Raw genomic sequence first — 17,051 nt, 5'->3', positions numbered from 1 at the left:
CTGTTCGTTTTGGGCTGAGCTCTGAACAGGGTGCTAGGGAGACCTGCCCTCAGCATGTTTACCTTTTTCTACTCAAATCTCCCTTTCCCAGGAAATGCAAACTCCTGGAAGGCAGCAGCCATATCTCCTACAGCACCCAGCACAAGGCTCATCCCCTAGGCGGGGCCCAGTTACTCTCTGTAGGTGCAAGTGCCCACTGTAACCTTAATGAGGCCATTCTTGTCCAGCCACAGTCCATGCTGTTTCCATCTTCAGAGCTTTTGCTCCTGTGGTCTCCCCTACATGGAGTGGCTGTGGCTTCCTCCAGCTACACTTAGCTACCTTAGAACATAGTATTCAATCAATAAATACTTGTTTGAACTAACAAAAGACATAGTTAAAGGATTATGCTCCATAATTTTGTATACTCATCTCTTCACTCAAGTACCAGCTACTCAATTTATGATGCCCCTTGTTGAAAAATTACTAACAGGTTTTTGGTTTTTTCTTTTTTCTTTTTTTTTTTTTTTTTCATTTGATGCCCACACTCACAGCTTGTCAAATCTCCCAGGCCAAGAATTCAGCCTGAGTCACAGCTGTGACCTACACCAAAGCTGTGGCAACATAGGATCCTTGAACACACTGCACCTCTGCAGTGACCCAAGCTGCTGCAGTCGAATTCTGAACCCACTGTGCCACAATGGGAACTCCAAAAATTGCTAACAATTTTAAGATAGCAACAATGGAATATTAAACCAAGCAGGCCCCTGAACCCCACCCCCAGAGACTAAGTGATTATGGCTCCATAGTCTCCAGCTGCAGAGTCTCCAGAGTCCTGCCTGGTGAAAAACAAAGGGCGATCAGACCCCAGAGAACCTGTCAAACTCTCTGACCCCAGGGCCTGCCAACCTGGCTGGAAATGTTTGTCAGAAGCTGAAGGCACACCTGTGTCCCCTCCCTGAGGTGCGGCAGTCAGGACACCCGAGGGCAGAGCCGTCCTAAATGGGATTTGTGCCCTGACAAAGCAGCCGCTGAGATAGCCCTTGCCCCTTCTGCTGTGTAAGGACACAGCAAGAAGGCCTGACCATGAGCCAGGAAGAGAGCTCTTACCAGAGTATGATGAGGCAGGGGCCTTGATCTTGGACGTTCCAGCCTCCAGAACTGTGAGAAATAAATTTCTGGTTTTCACAAGCTCCTCATTCTGTGGTGGTTTTGTACTCAGGCTTTGGTAGCCCGAACAGACCTTCAACAGGCCCTAAAGATGAAAGTGGGGATTTGTTTGAGGAAAGGAAGGATCAGGGGACAAAAAAAGTGTGATGATGGTAGTTCCTGTTGTGGCTCAGCAGTTAACAAACCTGACTAGCATCCATGAGGATGTGGGTTCAGTCCCTGGCCTCATTCAGTGGGTTAAGGATCCGGCATTGCTTTGAGCTGTGGTGTAATTCGCAGATGTAGCTCGGATCCCGAGTTGCTATGGTTGTGGTGTAGGAATCTATAGCTCTGATTCAATCCCTAACCTGGGAATCTCCATATGCCGTGGGTGCGGCCCTAAAAAGACAAAAAGACCAAAAAAAAAAGTATGATGAAAAGGCAAAACTATGGAAACAGTAAAAAGATCAGAGAGAGGTTCCCGCTGTGGTACAGTGGGTTAACAATCCAACCACAGTGGCTTGGCTCACTGCAGAGGCAGGGATTCAATCCCCAGGCCCAGCGCAGTAAGTTACAAAGGATCTGGTGTTGCCACAAGTGTGGTGTAGGCCACATCTGCAGCTCGGACTCAGTCTCTGGCCTGGAAACTTCTACAGGCTGAAGGTATGGCCATTAAAAAAAAAATAAATGAACAAATGAGTGGCTGCCAGGAGCTGGGTGAAGGAGGGAGGCATGACTGGGTGGAGCACTGGGGAATGTGGGGGCAGAGACATGATATCATCCACATGGCCCATCACCTGTAACAAGTGTACTACCCTAATGCAAGATGTTAATAATGTGAAAAAGTCTGGTTAGGGAGCGCTCCATAGGGACTGTCTATACTTTCCCCTCACATTTTCTGTAAACCTAAAACTGTTCTAAAAAATAATGTATTAATCAAAAAAGAAAAGAGAGGGAGTTCCCATTGTGGCTCAGTGGTAATGAACCCAACTAATATCCACGAGGTTATGGATTCGATCCCTGGCCCTGCTCAGTGGGTTAAGGATCTGGAAATGTTGTGAGCTGCAGTGTAGGTCGCAGACAAGGCTCAGATCTGGCGTTGCTGCGGCTGTGGGGTAGGCTGGCAGCTGCAGCTCCGATTCCACCTCTAGCCTAGGAACTTCCCTATGCCGAGGGTACAGCCCTGAAAAGACACACGCGCGCACACACACACACACACACACACACACACACACACACACACACACACACACACACGCGCGCGCTCTCGGACTTTCTATACTTAAAAAAATAAAGCTACTTATGATAACGTGTAATAGTACAGTCAACAATGATACATAAAACTTATATTAAACAGGAGTTCCCGTCGTGGCGCAGTGGTTAATGAATCCGACTAGGAACCACGAGGTTGAGGGTTCGGTCCCTGCCCTTGCTCAGTGGGTTAACGATCCGGCGTTGCCATGAGCTGTGGTGTAGCTTGCAGATGCGGCTCGGATCCCGCATTGCTGTGGCTCTGGCGTAGGCCGGTGGCTACAGCTCCGATTGGACCCCTAGCCTGGAAACCTCCATATGCCTTGAGAGCGGCCCAAGAAAATGGCAAAAAGACAAAAAGACAAAAAAAAACTTATATTAAACAAAAAACTCTTTAAGATCCTCAAGGAGTTACCCAGTGGCTTAGTGCTTCAGGACTTGGTGTTCTCATTGCTATGGCTTAAATTATTGCTGTGGCTTGGGTTAGATCCCTGACCAGAGAACTTCCACAGCCGCGGGTGCCGCAAAAAAAAAAAAAAAAAAAAGTGCCTCAGAAATTTTTATGAGTGTAAATGAATCTTGAGATTAAAAAGTTTAAGACCTGCGGTTGGAGTGTCCTAGTCCTTGGACCTCTTTTTCTGTCTACCATCAATCCAGTGGTGATCTCACCCAGTCTTTTGGGTTAAATACGCTAGCAACTCCAGGTTGGTATCTCAGCCTGAACCTTTCTCTCTGAATTCTAAACTCCCAGACCCAATTCCTGACTTGATGCCTCCATACAGAGACCCAGTGTGCATCTTGGCATCTCGCACTTAATATCGTTATGTGTCCAAAACCGATTTCCTGATATTTGTGTCCGAACCTGCCCATCCAATGGCTTTCTTCATTTCGTAAATGGCGACTCCATTATTCTAGTTGTTTAGCCCAAACTTTGGACTCATCCTTGACTAGTTTATTTCTCTCACACATTTCATATTGGCTTTCTCAGCGATCCTATACTTTCATCTTCAATATTCAGAATCCACCAGCTTCTTGCCGTCTTCCCTGTTACCGTCCTGAATCAAGCCATCATCATCACTTAGCTTGCATTTCACAGGAGCCTCCCCACTGGTCTCCCTATTTCTGCCCCTGCCTCCCTCTGCCTGGTCTCCATTCAGCAACTGGAGCGCGCCTGTTAAAATGTTTATGTCACTCCTACTCTGCCCGAAACCCTCCAGTGGCTCCTGTCTCACTCAGAGTAAAAGGTGAGGTCCTTATAAGGGCCTCCAGCGCGCACCTGCCCCCACAGGCTCCTCTGACACACTGGCCTCTTTACTGTGCCTGGAATACTTCAGGCAGGCTCTTGCCTTAGGGCCTTTGCTTTCTGCCTGGAATGTTCTCCTCCAAAATAGCTGCTTGACTCACTCCCTCACCCTCCCCCAGATCTTTGCTCAGCTGTCACTTTCTTGGTGAGGCTTCCCTTGGCCACCCTACGGAACACTGCTGTCCCTTCCCCAACATCCCATCCTGCCTTCATTGTCTGATTTTTCTTTTTTGTCTTTTTTTTTTTTTTTGGTCTTTTTAAGGCTGCACCTGTGGCATATGGAGGTTGCCAGGCTAGGGGTCACAACAGGAGATCTGAGCCACATCTGCGACCTTCACCACAGCTCAACACTGGATTCTCAACCCAATGATTGAGGCCAGGGACCGAACCCACATCTTCATGAATCCTAATAGGGTTCCTTAACCACTGAGCCACAAAGGGAACTCCTTCTTTTTTCTTTTTCAGCCGCCCCTGCACCATATGGAAGTTCCCAAGCCAGGGATCGACTCCAAGCCAGAGCTATAATCGACACCACAGCTGTAGCAACAACAGATCCTCGACCCACTGTGTGGGCTGGAGATGGAACTGGTGCCTCCACAGAGGCATTAACCCACTGAGCCACAGAAGGAACTCCTGATTTTTCTCCTTAGGGTGTATCACCATCTGACCTACAGGTCATGTAGTGTGTATATATATTTGTATATATATATAATTTTTTTTAATTACTGTTTTCTCTTGTCTTCCTCCAACTAGAATTTAAGTCCTGTGAGGGCTAGAATTTTTGTCTGTTTTGTTCAATACTGTGTCCCTGGTGCCTAGACTATTTCTAGAATAGGATCTGAAGGACATAGCTGGTCCCTCAATAAATGTTAAATGGGGAGTTCCCATCGTGACGTAGCAGAAACGAATCCACCTAGGAACCATGAGGTTGCAGGTTCGATCCCAGGCCTTGCTCAGTGGGTTAAGGACCCGGCGTTGCCATGAGCTGTGGTGTAGGTCGCAGACTCGGCTCGGAGCCTGGGATCCTCCATATGCTGCAAGTGCGGTCCTAAAAAGCAAAAGCAAAAATAAAAATAAATAAATAAATATTAAATGAATGAACGAATGACTATGTGGCATCTATAGAAAAGCCATTGACATAGGGAGGAAGGGAGAAAAAATAATTCTACACAAGGGGATAAGCAAGTTTGAGGGCCCCCCAGTCCACTCTAGGAAAAGAAGTTCTGTCATCTGGGAGCTATAACGTGGGCAGAAGCCAGACAGGAGGAGGTGTGTAAGGCCTCAGACTTGACTGTGAGGGAATGGGGCATCGCAAAGGATTTCAGACTAAGAGCTGAGATGATCAGTTTTCGCATTTTTAAAACTCACTTTGGAAAAAAGCAGATTGTAAAGCAATGCTCATAATATCCCATTGATGTTTGAACAACGTACACATATTTGTTTTAATGCTCTTTTATGGCAGCATCTGAACCATTTAAAACACATTATCTGTTCAAAACCCTCCAGCTCTTCCCATCTCACTCTAAAAAACATCTACAGGATCTTCCCCAGCAACTGCCGACCCACCTCTGGCTTCCCCCTCCCCCCCATTCTTCCGCTCCAGCCCACACGGGGAGTCCCAGACTTTCCCCTAACAGAGGGAAGCATTTTTCCCCTCGAGGCCTTTGCATCTCCAGTTTCATCTGCTTGGAATGGTCTTCTCCCAGAGAGCTCCTTAGCTCACTCCTTGGCTTCATTCAGAGCTCTGCTCAAATACCACCTTGTCCGAGTGGCTTTCCCCACTCTCCTCTGTCAGATAATGCTAGCACCCACTTCCCTCCCTCCCCTCTGCATTTTCTTACTTTACCCTCCTATATTCCTCAGCACTTGTCTCTACCTGTCACATTAGGTGTTTCCGCGTCACCTGCTCAGAGGGACCTGCCGGGACCAGGTCCTTCCACCCCAGTCCCTCTCTACCACGAAACTGCATTTCCCTTCTGTATGGCACTCATCCCTCTCTAGAATTGTTTTGTTTGTCTAGCCATTTATCTCTGTCTCCTCTATTAGACTGTAAGCTCCACGAAGACAGGACTCGCATCTGACTGTTTTACTTCTCTGCTATGATAATTTAGCACAGTGCCTGGAAAATAAAAATGCACTTTAAAAATATTTGGAGAAAGAATGAGTGGCCATAGATATCAAAGGAAAGCCAGGCATCATGATGGAGATCAGCCTTATGGTTGCCAAGGGGGAGGGAGTGGGATGGACTTGGAGTTTGGGGTTAATAGATGCAAACTATTGCCTTTAGAGTGGATAACCAATGGGGTCCTGCTGTAGAGCACAGGGAACTATATCCAATCACTTGTGATGGAACTTGACAGAGGATAATGTGAGAAAAAGAATTATGTGTGTGTATATATATATATATATACATATATAATACATACATGTATGTATAACAGGGTCACTCTGCTGTATAGCAAAAGTTGACAGAACATTATAAATCAACTGTAATAAAAAAAAATTTTTTAAAGCCACGTGTCATGAAGCCAAGAACTTGGTCACTAATGTCAACTGATGATATTTGCGTTGAAATGTGGAGTTTTAACCTACTTCAGGTTCCTGATCATAGTGTATATATAATCATGAGGGTTAAGCCACATCAAGAATGTTAAGGAAAAGTAGTTCCCATCGTGGCTCAGTGGAAATGAATCTGACTAGCATCCATGAGGTCACAGGTTCGATCCCTGGCCTCACTCAGTGGGTTAAGGATCCGGCATTGCTGAGAGCTGTGGTGTAGGTCACAGATGCGGCCCGGCTCTGGTGTTGCTGTGGCTGTGGTGTAGGCCAGCAGCTACAGCTCTGTTTCAACCCCTAGCCTGGGAACCTCCATATGCTGCGAGTGCCACCATAAAAAGACAAAAAAAAAAAAAAAGAAGAGATCAAAAGGGCTTTTGGATTAGCCTGGGGAAAGCCAACAAAGAGGGTCAATTTTGGACAGGAATCAGAAAAAACTAAAGGTAAAACCAGAGCATGGGACCACATCAGGGTCAAAGGCGATTGGATGCCTGGTGGCCCTGGTAGCCCTTGGATTCCCTTTCAACTGGGAGGGAGAAACCAGTAAAGACCTGCCATCCTGGCAGTTTGGTCTGTTAGCTTTGGTAACACGCAGGTATTTTCCTCATTTCTGTATAGCTCAGTAATTCACAGCTCAGGCTGTACCTTAGAATCACCTGGAGAGTTTTTTAAAATATGATACCCAGGCACCACCCCAGAGGTTCAGATTCAGGTGTTCTTAGGTAGGGACTAAGCATTTTAACAATCTCCCTGGGTGATTCTACTGTGCAGCCGGAGTTATCAACTCAAGTATCAGTTATCACTGATACCTTGCCTAAGACTGGACAGAAAACAGAGTAAACTGTATTTAAAACTCATTCATTAATTCATTTGTTCATACAATTATTATTTTACTACTCAGTGACTAAAAGTAACAATAGCTTATATTTACTAAGTGTTTTGTACGTGCCAAGATCTATGCTGAGAGCTTCCCATGTCATCCAAGCCTCTCCACAATCCCGGGGTTGTTACTATCGTATTCCTCATTCTATAAATGAGAAAACAGGCTTGGGTCACACTGGGAATGTGGCCGTGATGGGATCCAGATCTGCCAGAATCCAGAAGCAGACACTTAAGCTCGCCCCACTTTGCCTCTGAAATGTCAAAAGCTTCTAAAAACTCTCTGTTGGAGTTCCTGTCGTGGCGCAGCAGAAACGAATCCAAGTAGGAACCATGAGCTTGCAGATTGGATCCCTGGCCTTGCTCAGTGGGTTAAGGATCCAGCATTGCCATGAGCCATGGTGTAGATTGCAGACACAGCTCAGATCTGGCACTGCTGTGGTTGTGGCGTAGGCCGGAGGCTACAGCTCCAATTCGACCCCTAGCCTGGGAAACTCCATATGCTGTGAGTATGGCCCTAAAAGGACAGAAAAGACAAAAACAAAAAACAAGAAAACTCTGTTGACGAGCCACCTTTAGAAGTGTTTTCAAGACTACACTCTGATAGAGGTAATTTATTTTATTTATTTAATTTTTTTTTAAATTTTTGCCTTTTTCTAGGGCTGCACCTGTGGCATATAGAGGTTCCCAGGCTAGGGGTCTAATCAGAGCTGTAGCCTCCAGCCTACACCAGAGCCACAGCAACGCCAGATCCAAGCTGCATCTGTGACCTACACCACAGCTCATAGCAACGCCAGATCCTTAACCCACTGAGCGAGGCCAGGAATGGAACCTGCAACCTCGTGGTTCCTAGTCTGACTTATTTCCCCTGTGCCACGACAGGAACTCCCTGATAGAGGTAATTTAAACCCCTGGTTGTTATGCAATATATATATGTTGTCTTTTCGCTCAGCTTCAAGCAGTATGACAAGCGGGGCTGGTTGGGGGCTTTTTTGGGGGGACAAGGGCTCCAGGACAGGGGCTCACTTGTTCCCCTCCTAGGCCTCTTCTAATAGAGGATGCTGGTTGCCTTTCACCAGTGAGTTAATTCAAATGAAAGAACCACACTTAGGCCCTTGACGCTTATGAAACATGTGTAGGTTCTCTTTATTCATGCTATTCATCTTTCCTGCAGAAACTGAAATCAAGATTTAGTTTTTAAAAGCAGTCAGCTGTGGGTGTTCATGATTCTTTCTTCTCTGATGTGATCAAAGATGTGTACACAAAACAAACACTTCCTCCCTCCCCTTCATGCTTGTGTTTTTGTTCAGAACAATGGAGAAAGAGAAACTGCAAAGTTAAAGGCTGTAACAGCCCGAGCACAATCATATCTAAAAAGAAGTCTTAGAGAGAGGGCGGGAGATGGGAGAGGGGTGTTGCACTTGATTCTTCAAGGTATCAGTGGGCTTTATTATGGAAACCTGGTTCTTTGTATGCACGATTCTAAAAATTCTTTTTTTGGAGGGGAGTCTGGCATTTTTAGATTTTTATAGGAGCATGAAAAGTGCTATCAAAGTAAGAATTGTCGCTCGCATTGTGCTATTAAGCCGAATTAAATTAATATACTTTAGATTTCAGAGGTATTGCTGAATGACTCATTTGTCTCCATTCATTGCTTCCACTGCTTCACAACAGTTTTTCTAAATTCCAAGAAACGTTAAGAAAAAGAAAACCTGTTAGAACAGAGCAGAGAGATCCATCTGCCAAGAATCTTTACATGCCCCCATGTGTCCCCATGTGGGCATCCTGGATACAGTAGAACTTCAAATGGAAGCCAGGGCCACCTTTGTCTTTGGTTTGCCCAGAGTGAATGGCTTCGGGGTTGACAAGAGTCAGGCAGTCTGAGTAGGCCCTGAGATTCCCAGACTTCGTGAGCTCACAGTGGGTTCTGGCAAACCTGCCTTCTATCGTGTCTGGCTCTGTCCATTAGTTCTAACTAGTCGAGCTTCTTTATTTCTTTAATCACAGCCACTCACTCTTCTGTCTGCCTGTGCATTTGGCGGGACCTGCCCTTCCACCTCAGAAGGCTCGTACCATATTCATTCATTTATCCATTTGCTAGCCTTTTCGGTGACATGCATTGTGCCTTTTCGGTGACACGTATTGTACTAGACCCCGGATGTACAGCAGTGGGCAGCCCTCGTGAAATTGATATTCTAAAGCAGAGGAAGACATGGTAGCTAACAATTAAGTGAACAGTGGGATTTCAGACAGCGGTAAGTGCTAAGAGGGATGCGGGGAGGCTCGCTCCTTTAGATAGAAAGGTCAGGGAAAGCCTCACTGAAAAGGTGACCTTTGAGCTGAGACCTGAATGACCAGAATGAGCCCCGAGATGGGGCAGAATATCCCACAGGAAGACATAGCAAATGTAAAGGACCTATGGGGAGAATAAGCCTGGCACAAGCAAGGAACACAAAAAAGGCAAGCGTGATGAGGGGCAGTAAATGAGGAAAAGAGAGGGCGACATAAGGTCAGAGAAGCAGGCAGGGCACACATCACCTAGGACTTTATGGTGATGGTGAGGACTTTGGGTTGTCCTTTAAAAGCAAGGTGAGGAGTTCCCTGGTGGCTCCGTGGGTTAAAGGATCAGGTGTTGTCACTCCTGTGGCTCTGGTTACTGCTGTGATGAGGATTTGATCCCTGCCCCCCCCCAAAAAAAGAAGAATATGAAATCCCTAGGAAGTTAAGAAATGGAGTGACCATGACCTCATTTGCATTTTGAAAGGGTCACTTGCCGTTATATTAAGAATGAGGTATAAGGAGTTCCCATCGTGGCCCAGCAGAAACGAGTCGGACTAGGAACCATGAGGTGGCGGGTTTGATCCCTGGCCTCGCTCAGTGGGTTAAGGATCTGGTGTTGCCGTGAGCTGTGGTGTAGGTTGCAGACGAGGCTCGAGGTTCGGATCCCGAGTTGCTGTGGCTGTGGTGTAGGCTGGCAGCTACAGCTCCGATTCGACCCCTAGCCTGGGAACCTCCATATGCCGCAGGTGCAGCCCTAAAAAGCAAAAAAGCAAAAAAGAAAAAAGAATGACGTGTAAGAGAACATGACTGAATGCTTGTCATCGTTCCTTAATGTATTCGTCTAATCTGAAGTGTTTTTTGAGAACCTAATTGCCAGACCACATCCCAAGCACCGGGGAGTCCAGGTGGGCAAAACGTCATCCCTCCCCTCAAGGAGCTTATGAGATTTCCTGCAGACGCAGAGCAGCCCAGAGGCTCTTACAATACAGCAAGGTAAACGCTGGGCTGGGAGTAATCTCCATTGTTAAGGGGACCCAGAGGAATTCATTCATTCATTTAGTAAGTACTTACGTGCCAAGCTCTTGGGATACGATGGTGAACTAAACAGACAAGGTACACCCCCCTCCGCGGTGTTTACAGATTAGCAGAGGAGACAGACAGTAATTAAACACTCGCAGACATATCATTACCCCTTGTGATATGAGCTATGCAAGAAAAATCATGTGAGAATGTGTAAGAGGGAAGCTCGGATTAGTCGGGTAGGATTTAGGAGGCCAGAAAGATGGGCTGCAGGGAAAGCGTTAAACAGGTGACAAGGAAAGGAAGATTGCCAATTATGCCTCAATTAAGCTGGTGGAAAAGAAGGAGAGGAAGAATGCTCTGGGGCCCCCTGAGGTTTAACCCCAGCTCCTTGGGGCAGAAAAGGACGAGTGCCATCTAAGCTGAGTCCTGGAAGATGAGCAGGGGTTAGCCAGGTGAAGGGGTGCTGGAGGCGAAGGGAAGGCATTCCAGAGCAGGGAAACAGCCTGTGCAAAGGCACTGAGGCAACAGGACAAAGCGGATTCTGGGGGAAAGCAAGATGTTCAATATGGCTGGACTGTAGATTAGAAAGACACCACAAGGTCAAAGAGAAGAGGTAAGCGAGCAGGTTAGAATTATGCCGTGCTAGTAAATTATTTTGGCTGGGAAAGGCTGCTAAGCAGGAGACCTGATGGAGTATTAAAAACACCTCTAAACACAGAGAGGAGCCTGGGCTGAGCCCCCACCACATGCCACACTCTATCTAGCCTGGCAGATCCTACTGAAAGTGGGCCATACGCCTTCAGTGAAACCCCTCTTGGGGTTTTCTGGGTTGAGTGAGGTCCAGCTTAGCAGCTGACATCGGCCACCCTCTTACTGCTTCTCCTGAGGGTCCACAGCCCAGCCCCAAACCCGCAGGAGTCATGGGAAGACATCTGCCAGCTGTGCTGAGCGACAAGCCATCAGTGCCTCCAAGACTGGGCACACCCGTTTCCTCTGCCACGTGGGCTCTAACGCTGTGCCCAGAACAAAGTTCCCTTAGGTGTCAGTGGCTTATTCCTTTTGCTAACTGACCTGTCATCACCCCACCCGCCCACCTCTGTGGGCTCCTAAAGGAAGGCATTCGCTTACCTCCTCATCCCTTGCATGCAGCACAATAGCCAGCACACGTAGGTACCCCACTCACGTTTGTTGACTGACTAGATGGAAAAATGTCCTCTGGAGAAACATGGATTGGAAAACTGTGGTCACTGTCGTGGCGGTGGCAGGACAGGTTGTTGTAAATCCAGGCCTAGAGCCAAGAGGCAGCTCCTTCCTATGGGCCAAACCAGGAAAATAACACCGTATTAAATTCGGGAAACTGAGAGCAAAAGGCAGTGGGTGTGGCCCCAAAGACCCTACTTGTCACCATCCATGTCCTCCCAAGTGTGCCAGAGCAGTGACAGCACGGGCGGGAAGCGCAGGAGCATTCTCCCTGCAGCTGGGCCAGGATCAGCCCAGGAGGCCGGGGAGCAGCGCCAGCTAAAGTTTCCACAGGGCTCCCCACTCCTCCACGCGTGTCCTTACACCTTATCTCACTAGGGTCCGAGGAGAAGGCAAAGAGGCTTCATCCTATGGACGGGGCTCAGAGCGGTTCAGCAGCCCCCCCTGAGGAGACACCACCAGGAGCGAATTCCTCTGTAGCTGTGCCTCGATTCTGCCGTCTGGGAGCCTTTAACACGCTCATCAAGCTTTAGTTGCTAAGCGTCTAGAAGTCTGTCTAATTATTGTTTAAAATACAGAACAACAGAATGTGTAATTAGGTGTTTTTAATGAAGTCCTTCGGGATAATGCTGATGATGGTGAAGATGATGGCAATTTTGATAATGATGACGATAAAGATGCTGTCCTTGAGGACAAGGGCCAAGGGGGAACCTTGATCTTAGAAGGGAGTAAGAGCCAAGGCCACGGGCAAAGGGCTGATCAGGATGCGCATTGCCTAATAGTTGATCTGGACTCTGGAATTGGGCCACCAGTGACCTCCTCAGGGCTTCACTTCTAATTGCCTGTGTGGCCTCACGGAGCCTCAGTTTCCCCATCTCTAAATGGAGAGGCTACTACTTGACTCTCAGGTTACTGGGAGGCTCTTTTTTTTTTTTTTTTTTTTTTTTCTTTAGGGCTGCACCCATGGCACACGGAGGTTCCCAGGCTAAGGGTCCAATAGGAGCTGCAGCCACTGGCCTCCATCACAGCCACAGCCAAGCAATGCAGGATCCGAGCCATGTCTTTGACCTACACCACAGCTTATAGCAATGCTGGATCCTTAACCCACTGAGCGAGGCCAGGGATCGAACCCACAACCTCATGGATGCTAACTGGGTTCTTTAACTGCTGAGCCACGATGGGAACTCCCACTGGGAGGCTCATTTGAAGTAAGCAAATAAGCACTAAGCACATTATCACAGAGCCTACATCACAGTAAATGCTTCATGATGATACTAGCTAATTCTTTTGCTTTGTTTTGGCTGCACCTGCAGCATATGGAAGTTCCTGAGATCGAACCTGCACCACAGTTGTGACCTGTGCTATGGCTTCAGTAACACCAGATCCTTAACCCACTGTGCCACAAGGGAATTTCCCCTACTAGCTATTCTTACAAACAGCATACTTGGTGACTGGTAATGTCCCAAGCACTTTGCATATATTATGTCATTTATGGAACACCTTGTACGTAGGAACTAACCTCATCACCCCTGTTTTATAGAGAAAGAAACCAAAACGCCCACAGGGAAGCCAAATAATTTGCCCAGAAAGTGTCAGAGCTGGGTATTGAACCCAGGCAGTCTGAATCCAGAGGCCTTACACAGCTACAGTGGCCTCGGCCATGTGCTGCTGGGATTTCCCTGTAAGAGAACTGCTGTAGCCAGCAGAGCTGGTTGACCTTGAGATCTATCGCCACATCCACGCCAGGACCATGCATCCTCTGCCTGCTCTCAGCCTATGACAGAACCAACCGGACATAATAGAGTTGGGCCCTTCCTGCCCAACACAGGACCATTTGCTGGGCAACGTGTGTGTGTGTGTGTGTGTGTGTGTGAGAGAGAGAGAGAGAGAGAGATAAAGTATACATAACACAAAGTTTACCATTTTAACCATTTTTAAGTGTACAGTTCAGCGGCGCCAAGTGCACTCACACACTGTTGTGCAACCATTGCCACCAAGCATCGTCCTGCAGAGACATTCCAGCCCCATTAAATATTAACTCTCCATTCCCCCCCAAGCTCCTGGCAACCACCATTCTACTTTCTATCTGTATGAATCTGACCACTCTAGGTCCCTCATTGAAGTGGAATCCTACAATTTGTCCTTGTGACTGGCTTATCTTGCTTAGCATCACGCCTTCAAAGGTTAACCAACAGGAGTTCCCGTTGTGGTGCAGTGGTTAACGAATCCAACTAGGAACCATGAGGTTGCGGGTTCGGTCCCTGGCCTTGCTCAGTGGGTTAAGGATCCGGCATTGCCATGAGCTGTGGTGTAGGTTGCAGACATGGCTCGGATCCTGCGTTGCTGTGGCTCTGGTGTAGGCTGGTGGCTACAGCTCCGATTCAACCCCTAGCCTGGGAACCTCCATATTCTTCAGGAAGCGGTCCTAGAAAAACACACACACACACACACACACACAAGGTTAACCAACGTTGTCATGTGTCAGAATTCCCTTCCTTTTAAGGCTGAGTAATATTTTCTGTTTTATATATAGGACATTTTGTTTATTCTCTGATCTGATGGCCAACCTTTGCTCAGGAAGCTCCATCATCCTGGCTGAGACTTGTTCAGAACTGCCCTTTAGTCCAAAGTTCTTCCTACCCAGTTTCCCTTGTCACCCATCTCCTTTTCCAGATAGTTTAATCTGCTTTGTAGTCAGAAGATTCACTATCTTCCCAGCTCCCTTTCTCTTTGTCCTTCCCAGATGCTCCCCAGCAATCTCCCGTATGCCTAATCTCATCTTGGTATCTGTTTCTCAGAAGACCGCGCTAATACAACAGCCTAATAAACATTTATCATTATCATTATTTCTTGGGAAGGAGAAGAAGCATTTAAAGCAAATTTATAAAAAGCAAGAAAAAATTATCTAAAGCAAATTTACAGTATGTAAATTCCTCAGAAAATTAAAAATAGAATCATCATTTGATCCAGCAATCCCACTCTTGGGCATCTACCCAGAGAAAACCATGACTCAAAAAGACACATGTACTCCAGGGTTCATTGCAGCACTATACACAATAGCCAAGACATGGAAATAACCTAAATGTCCATCAACAGAGAAGTGAATCAAGAAGATGTGGTACATATACACAATGGAACATTACTCAGCCATTAAAAGGAAAGAAATAACAGCATTTGCAGCAGCATGGATGGACCTAGAAATTATCATGCTAAGTGAAGTCAGTCAATGAGACACTAACATCAAATGCTATCACTTACATGTGCAATCTAAAAAAAGGACACAATGAACTTCTTTGCAGAACAGATCCTGACTCGCAGATTTGAAAAACTTTTGGTTTCCAAATGAGACAGGTTGGGGGGTGGGGGGATGCACTGAGTGTTTGGGATGGAAATGCTATAAAATTTGGTTGTAGTGATTGTTGTACAACTATAAGTGTATAAAATTCATTGATTAATAAATAAAGACATATATGTAAACCAAAAAAAAAAAAAAGGAATTTAGGACAGTTATATAGTGTAGCTGTTCGTAGTATAATCTTTTTTAAACTTCTTGTTATATATATCTCATTGTAGAAAAGTTAAAAAGCACATACAAAAAGAGGAAAATTAAATTCACCTGTTATTATACTAGACCAGATTGTTTTCAACTGTCATTACTATTTTATTTTGGGGTAGATCTCTCTAGATGCTTATTTCTACATATGCAGTATCAGTTTCTTTTTCTTTTTATTTATTTATTTTTTTGTCTTTTTTTGCTATTTCTTGGGCTGCTCCCGTGGCATATGGAGGTTCCCAGGCTAGGGGTTGAATCGGAGCTGCAGCCACCAGCCTACGCCAGAGCCACAGCAACGCGGGATCCGAGCCGCGTCTGCAACCTACACCACAGCTCATGGCAACGCCAGATCCTTAACTCACTGAGCAAGGGCAGGGACCGAACCCGCAACCTCATGGCTCCTAGTCGGATTCGTTAACCACTGCACCACGACGGGAACTCCTCAGTTTCTTTTTAAGGAAGTTGGAGATATTGAGTGAAGATAATTCTATGGAGCTTGGATTCTATAAACAGACTTAGTTTATGGATGAATTCATTCATTCATTTATTCATTTATTTATTTTTTTTTCTTTTACTAGGGCCGCTCCTGCAGCATATGGAGGTTCCCGGCTTAGGGGTCTAATCAGAGCTGTAGCCACCGACCAACGCCAGAGCCACAGCAACTCAGGATCCGAGCCGCATCTGCGACCTACACCACAGCTCACGGCCATGCCAGATCCTTAACCCACTGAGCAAGGTCAGGGATTGAACCTGCAACCTCCTGGTTCCTAGTCAGATTTGTTAACCACTGTACCATGACGGGAACTCCCCATTCATTCATTTAATACTTTTGTTTGTGTGTTTGTTTTTTGGCTATGCCTGTGGCATGCAGAAGTCCCCTGGCCAAGGATTAAAACCATGCCACAGCAGCATCCCAAGTGATGGCAGTGGCAATGCTGGATCCTTAAACCACTGAGCCACCAGGGAACTCCTAATACAGATTTATTGGATAGCTATCAAATATCAGGCCCTGCTTTAGGTACCAAGGGTGCAAGACAGACACAGCTTTTGCCTGCAGAGAGCATACAGTCCTAGCAGAACCACAGACATAATCTCTAGGCAATTAATTACACATATTGCTCTGTAGACTCAGAGCAGGGCCGCTCAGGGCAACCTGGTTTCTTAGAGAAGGTGGTATCTAAGTCAAGATTTGGGAATGTCAAGGACTTAACCAGCAAAACAGAGGACATTTTAAGAGGCAACGTAGGCCCAGAACCTAGGCAAGGAGGGTCACTGTAGTACCATTTGCTGCTTAAGGAGCAGCTGACCATGCCCACAATTGCCAAAAATGATCAATGACTCTGTGGATGGGAATGTGTAGCTGTGTAGCTGTAGCAGCCACTCAGACTGAGCAAAGGATAAGACTTTAACCAGTCAAAGACTCTTTGGCAGAGGGTCTCCATGGGGAAGGCAGAGACCCAGGAATCCATCAGAGGACAGTAGCTAACTTATTCCCAACCTTAGACTGGAAATACTGGCCAAGCATTTAAGATCACCAAGGGCAGGGGCGGCAGTTTCTCCACCTCTGTGGAGTCTTGAGGACCAAGACAACGCCAAGGACACAGAGGACACTGTTGTCAGTGGTGCCCACGGATCACTGTTTCTCCGCCTAAAGAGGTCTCCGGCTACAGAAGATTCTGGACAATTCTGGCTGTAACAGGAAGTATGGAGTCCAGGGTCTTGGAAGTAATTCAGAAAAATGTGAAAGCCTAGCTTTTCCCTGAGTACATCTGAATAATTTATCAACAGCAGTAGCAACAATGCCCATCACAGAATTTCCAAAAGAGGTTGTCGGTCAGCAGAAAGTGAGTATTGTTTCAAATACTGGTTTGTACATTG

The sequence above is a fragment of the Phacochoerus africanus genome, chromosome 4, assembly GCF_016906955.1.
Source record: "Phacochoerus africanus isolate WHEZ1 chromosome 4, ROS_Pafr_v1, whole genome shotgun sequence".
NCBI lineage: Eukaryota > Metazoa > Chordata > Mammalia > Artiodactyla > Suidae > Phacochoerus > Phacochoerus africanus.
This window is presented reverse-complemented; position numbering follows the sequence as displayed.